Here is a 6,000-nt window from a genome sequence, read left to right as displayed (position 1 = left end):
AACACTTTGCACATGTGCAGAGAGGTGCTTCAGACAAAGATTAATGCAGCCCTCCCCCTTGTTTGCAAGATTGGCTGAGTAACTAAGTCCACAAAGTGAACTTTACTTGGTTGCAAAGGGCATGCACAAACACTGAAACGTAGAACTTGATCTTTTCTGTACAAAACACTCTGGTTAATAGGGGTGTGCAAAGTGGGTCTTCTCTACCTTGAAATTCAATCTGGAGCTCCGTAGAGGTGTTTCTCCACCCTTGATTTCCGCAGCAGGTCCCTCTCTCTGTCAAATTACCCGTCAAAGAACTGTTCCATATTTGGGTAACTGGTATTAACAGCAATGCTTATAGTTCCCTCAGTTTTAAAGATAAACACATGAAAATCGGCACTGTCACAACATTTAAAGAGGGCTTTAGGCATGCCAGTTTTAGAGGAGATCCCTGTATTCAGTGATTTATAGGGAAATTTTTAAAGTCTGGACTCAAATGTCCTCTCTCAGGTACCTCTCATGGGGGAGAGGGAAACGAAGAAGTGGAAATGCACTTAGCGCAATAATAAATAAGTAAATATAATAAATGCCACAACAGCAGCACACAGCTTGCCCAACCTGAGAGAGGACAGGAGGCTTGCAGGACGAGGAGGCTCCTCTCCCCCACTGTCCGTCAAGCACATTGGAGCGAGTCAAGGCAACAACAGCAGCTTCCCTACACAAGAGGAGGAGGAGGATTATGACAACTATGATCCCTGTCTGCAATGGAAGCCAAGCCAGCCAATAGGAGTAATAGTTTAACTGAGAAATAAGCAGCCTGCCTGACTCAAGTGTAGAAGCTTTCTCCCTGACAATACCAGCCCAGCAGCACTTTCACACTGTGGCTGACTTCTATGAGTCCAAGCAGAAAGGCGCAACCAACCAACCATCCCTGCACTCTCTCTTATGAATGTCCAGTGCAGAGCGGGAGACTCTGCATTTTATCTAGACAGGCATTTTCACCCGTCTAACGGAGGCTTTGGAAAGGGGGAGGGAAGGAGGATGGGGACGGCTGGGGACAGCTAGTATCTCTGTGTCGCTGGTTTCCTCCTCTTCCCGCCCACAGGTACGTCCCGATCCTTCCTCTATGACCTTGCATTTGTGAGCTTGTAAAGGCAGCCAGCGCAGTTGTCTCCATGCCAGCTATGAGCGAGCGGGGAGCTCAGACTCCTGGGTCCAAGGTCGGAGCACAGTCTCCAGCATCGGATCCAGGAATCCAATATTTTATTTATTTATTTATTTATTTATTAAAATTGTGAATATCAACACACAAAACAGAAAATACATTGTGAAAATGGGGGGGGGTTGGCATACATTGTGTATATAGATTTATCATCATTTCCATCGTATGAACTGTAAAAAAAAGGGGGGAGGGGGAGAGAGTTATGCAAAGCTTTCAAGAAAAGCAGACCAAATATCCGTATTTATCCACTTGCAAGTTGCATCTATACAACACTTGTTCAAAAGTTGATAATGATATTAGGTCCTTGATCCATTGCATTATGGGAGGTGTGGATTGGTCCTTCCAATGTGGTAGTATAAGTCTTTTGGCTGTCATAAGGGCTCTGAAGATCCATCTGCGTTGACCATGTGTTAACTTCCAAGAAGCCGGTAAGTAATTTAGGAGGAGATGTACCTTATTCCATATTATAGATTGTTTCAGTACAAAGTTCATCCTTATTATAACCTCCTCCCAAAAGGGGGCAACTACCGGGCATTGCCAAAACATATGAGTTAAAGAAGCATTAGACACATTACCTCTCCAACAGTTATGCAAGTTAGACAAACCCTTATTGAAAAGGCATTGTGGAATCCAATATATCCTATGCCCCCCAGATGCGATCTAGGGATCATAGAATCGCTTTCCCTAAGCAGATTAACCCTATAATGAAACCTTTTGTTCGTCTGATGTGATCTCTTGCCAATGCTACTCCAACACCCCTAGCATAGGATGCCATTCCCTCTAATAAATAAAATAAATCTATTCAAACCAAAATCAATGTAGGCAAATACATATGTTATATGAATCAAGGAAACAGGGGTTGCTAATGTGAAGGAAATCTTAAAATTGCTAAGGTGTGTTGCTGCCATATGGAAAAACAAACAAACCCATTCCTTACAACAAAGGGAATGCTTGCAATATAAGGCTAAATTAATTTTATTAAATAGCATACTTTATATTTCTGAACATTTAAGAAATCAGGATAATGACCAAAAAGGTCATTATTCTGTTGTAACCTGTTGTATTATGACTGTTGTAACATTACTGTTACAACATTATGACTGTTGTAAACTGCCCGGAGCTTTGGCTATGGGGCGGTATATAAATGAAATAAATAAATAAAATAAAATAAGGCATCCATTTGTACTCCACTCTCACTCTCACACACAAATATAAAACAAACTTCCCATGGTGGTGTCAATTTTTCAAGAAGATGTTCAGCAGTTATTGTAATATTTCATGCTCTTTAGAATAAATGCCTTTTATTGATTAGCTTTTCATAATGAGCTTCTATGAACTGCGAAAAACATGATACAAGATGGCAGTGGAAAAAGCTTGATCAGCAGGTTATGTGAAGGTAAAGCATTTTCTTTGGACAGAAGAGAACCCTTTAAAAATAGTTTAAAAGGTGATTCTGTGCATGTGGGATTTTCAGAAGAACCCAGAGCCCTGATTGTTTATAGGAATGCTAAAAGCCCAGTTCAAACAAACCATAACTAATGTGGTACATTCCTTTCACAAAAGTCCCTGGGAATGCACATTGCTCAGTGCTAAGAGATTTTAATGCATCCTTTTACAGGAGACCTTTTTCAAATGTTTATTTCATTAATTAATATCTCATTTCACCAAACAACAAAGGCAGTTGTGGATAGATGGTTCTCAGGTCAAAGGAAGTGCTTGGTATTCAGCCACTTCTGGACTGAAATGTACTCCTGTAAAATATTAGGTTCTCAGCTTGGAGGTGTTGCTGGACACACGTTTGTCTCTAGAAATCCAAGAAACCTTGGTGCCTTTTAGGAGATTTGGCTGATTTATCAGTTGTAACAAATCCTGGACTGTGACAAAGTCAGGTCACAGTAGTTCATGCTCTTGTAATCTCTTGGTTGGATTACTGTAATGGGACCACTCTGGCAGGGACGATCCCTCCATTTTCCTGGGATAAACCTTAGGTGTAGAAAGGGCCAGAGAGAGAGGGGGGGAGAGAGAGAGGGGGGGAGAGAGAGAGAGAGAGAGAGAGAGAGAGAGAGAGAGAGAGAGAGAGAGAGAGAGAGAGAGAACCTGCACACATTAATTTGAAGGTCAGAACAGAATGTCCACACATGCAATTGGATGGAGATAGAGCTCTCTTCACACACTTGGGACGGAGCTTGAAGCTATTAAAGGCCATTAAGCACACGTATCCAGGTATCAAGCTATAAACCAGCCTAGAGAGCAAGTTATTTTGCATTGCATTGCATTGATTGATGGTGTTTCTATATCACCTTTCTGAAGCCAACCAAGATGGTTGACTAGGGCCTCATCTACACCAAGCAGGATATTGTATTATGAAAGTGGTATATAAAAGGCAGGAGCCACACTTCTGCTTTATAACAATATTAAAGTGCACTGACAACTAGGGATATGCTCCGCTTCTAATCGGACCGGAGAAGCAGTAGTGGAGTGGGGGGCTTCGCCTGCCCTTAAGGCGGAGGCGAAGAGGATTGGGGGGCAGGCGGAACGTGGCGAAGAGGATCGAGGTGAAGGCGGATCCTTCGCCTTGATCCGGAGCTCCGCCGGAAAGGTAAGTGGGGTTTACCGGGCCCTGCCGCTGTCGCTGTCGCCCATGCGGCGACAGCAGCAGGGCCCGGTAACCCCCCCGCCCTCCTCTCCCTTACCTGCCTCCGTCCGCGGTCTGTCAGCATCTCCAATTGAGCCCGTGGTTCCAGCAGGAAGTCTGGGCCGCACTTGCGGCCCAGACTTCCTGGTGGAACCATGGGCTCAATTGAAGACGGCGACGGACCGCGGATGGAGGCAGGTAAGACCCCCTCCCCCTTGGTCCCTTACCGGGCTCTGCCGCCGTTGCCGCATGGGCGGCAATGGCGGCAGGGCCCGGTAACCCCCCCGCCCTCCTCTCCCTTACCTGCCTCCGTCCACGGTCCGTCAGCGTCTCCAATTGAGCCCGTGGTTCCAGCAGGAAGTCTGGGCCGCACTTGCTGCCCAGACTTCCTGGTGGAACCACGGGCTCAATTGAAGACGGCAACGGACCACGGATGGAGGCAGGTAAGGCCCCCCTCCTCCTTACCGGGCTCTGCCGCTGTCGCCGCATGGGCGGCGATGGCGGCAGGGCCCGGTAACCCCCCCTATGGGGGGGACCGGAGCTCCGATCCGGATCTGGAGCTCCGAGCGGAGCGGAGTGGGCACAGGCGGAGTGGGGGCGGGGCGGAGCGGGCCAATCCGAAAATGGGGGATCTTAAAGTGAAGTGGAGTGGGGGGGCCGTGCACACCCCTACTGACAACTGTTGGGGCCCATTGACACAGACCATATACTGTTTTCATATCACTATATCCTGCTTGGTGTGGTTCCTGCCTTTTATATACAGCTTTCATACTGCAATATCCTGCTTGGTGTAGATGAGGCCGAAGGTTTCAGAAACAGTGATGTCACAGAATTCTGAGAAGGGGGTGGTATCAGACAGACTCCCCTCCCACTCAGTCTCCTGTTCTTGGACTGCTGCCTCTTACCTGCCATGTTCAGCTCCCCAGTTGAGCTGGTCTGTGGGTGCCTGTCAAGCAGAGTGCAGCTGCCTGACTCCTCAACAAGCCGCCATTTTGTGCAAAAACTTTAAAAGTTTTGTATTTGCGCCTGTAACCTTGCATAAACAGCTGCTTTACAGCCACCATTTACGTAAAAAAAAAGTATTTTACATAAAAAAGCCACAATTTTTATGCAAAATGGCGGCTTGCTAAGGACCCAGGCTGCTGTGTGCTACTTGCCAGGTGACCATGGGCAACCTGCCGGCTTGACTTGAACAGGCATAGTACACATCAAAATACAAATGCAAACATAGTACACATTAAAAACATTGTTTATTAAACCGTAACAACCATTTTAAAAGCCAAGTTAAAAAGATGTGTCTTGACCCCCATCCTGCACATGATGCTTTTTAAGGATGTATTTGTATTTTTAACATGTTGGTTGTTTTTATTATGGTTTTAATTTTTTTTTTAAAAAAAAAAATGTGAACCGCCCAGAGAGCTCCGGCTATTGGGCAGTATAAAAATGAAATAAATAAATAAATAAATAAATAAATAAATAAATAAATAAATAAATAAATAAATTCAGTAGTGGCCTTCTTCTTTGTCGCCCAAACCAGAGACTTTCTTCCTTGCAACATGGGAGGCAATCAAGATATCAGAAAACCCATCTTCTGTGGCTCTCCTTTCACTTGAACTTTGTAAGCTCTCCCCTGGATGTGCCACTACCCCCAGGGTTCCTAGTGATGGGGTATATGGAAAGAGAGCATACTCCAGGGCAACGCTCCAATCTCCCATGAAAATAAGGGCTGCAACAGTCTCATCCTGTATTGAGACAGTCCTATAGGTATTAACTGAGGCCAAAGCTAGACCTAAGGTTTATCCCAGGATTGTCCTGGGGTCAAACCTGCTCATCTAAGTGCCACACAGGGCATCCAGCGCTCAGGCAGGGATGAACCTGGGATGATCCTGGGATAAACCTTAGGTTTAGCTACGGCCTGAGTAACTGTTGACAACACACTGGATTCTGAAATGTAGGCAAAGCCCCGTTCTCTAAAGATCTGTCTTTATTCATGACAGTTTTGGTTATAATATGTCCATTGCATTTTCTAAGCTTCTTTAGATTTCTGTTTTCATTGTGCTTGGTTTACTTATATTAGTTCTTCTCTGAAATGTTCTGCCAGCGTATCCAAGGTGTTCTCCTGGTATACCTGTGCTGCTAGTGGCATATCTCACATTCTGCC

The sequence above is a fragment of the Elgaria multicarinata genome, chromosome 6 (genome assembly GCF_023053635.1).
Source record: "Elgaria multicarinata webbii isolate HBS135686 ecotype San Diego chromosome 6, rElgMul1.1.pri, whole genome shotgun sequence".
Taxonomy (NCBI): Eukaryota; Metazoa; Chordata; class Lepidosauria; order Squamata; family Anguidae; genus Elgaria; species Elgaria multicarinata.
This window is presented reverse-complemented; position numbering follows the sequence as displayed.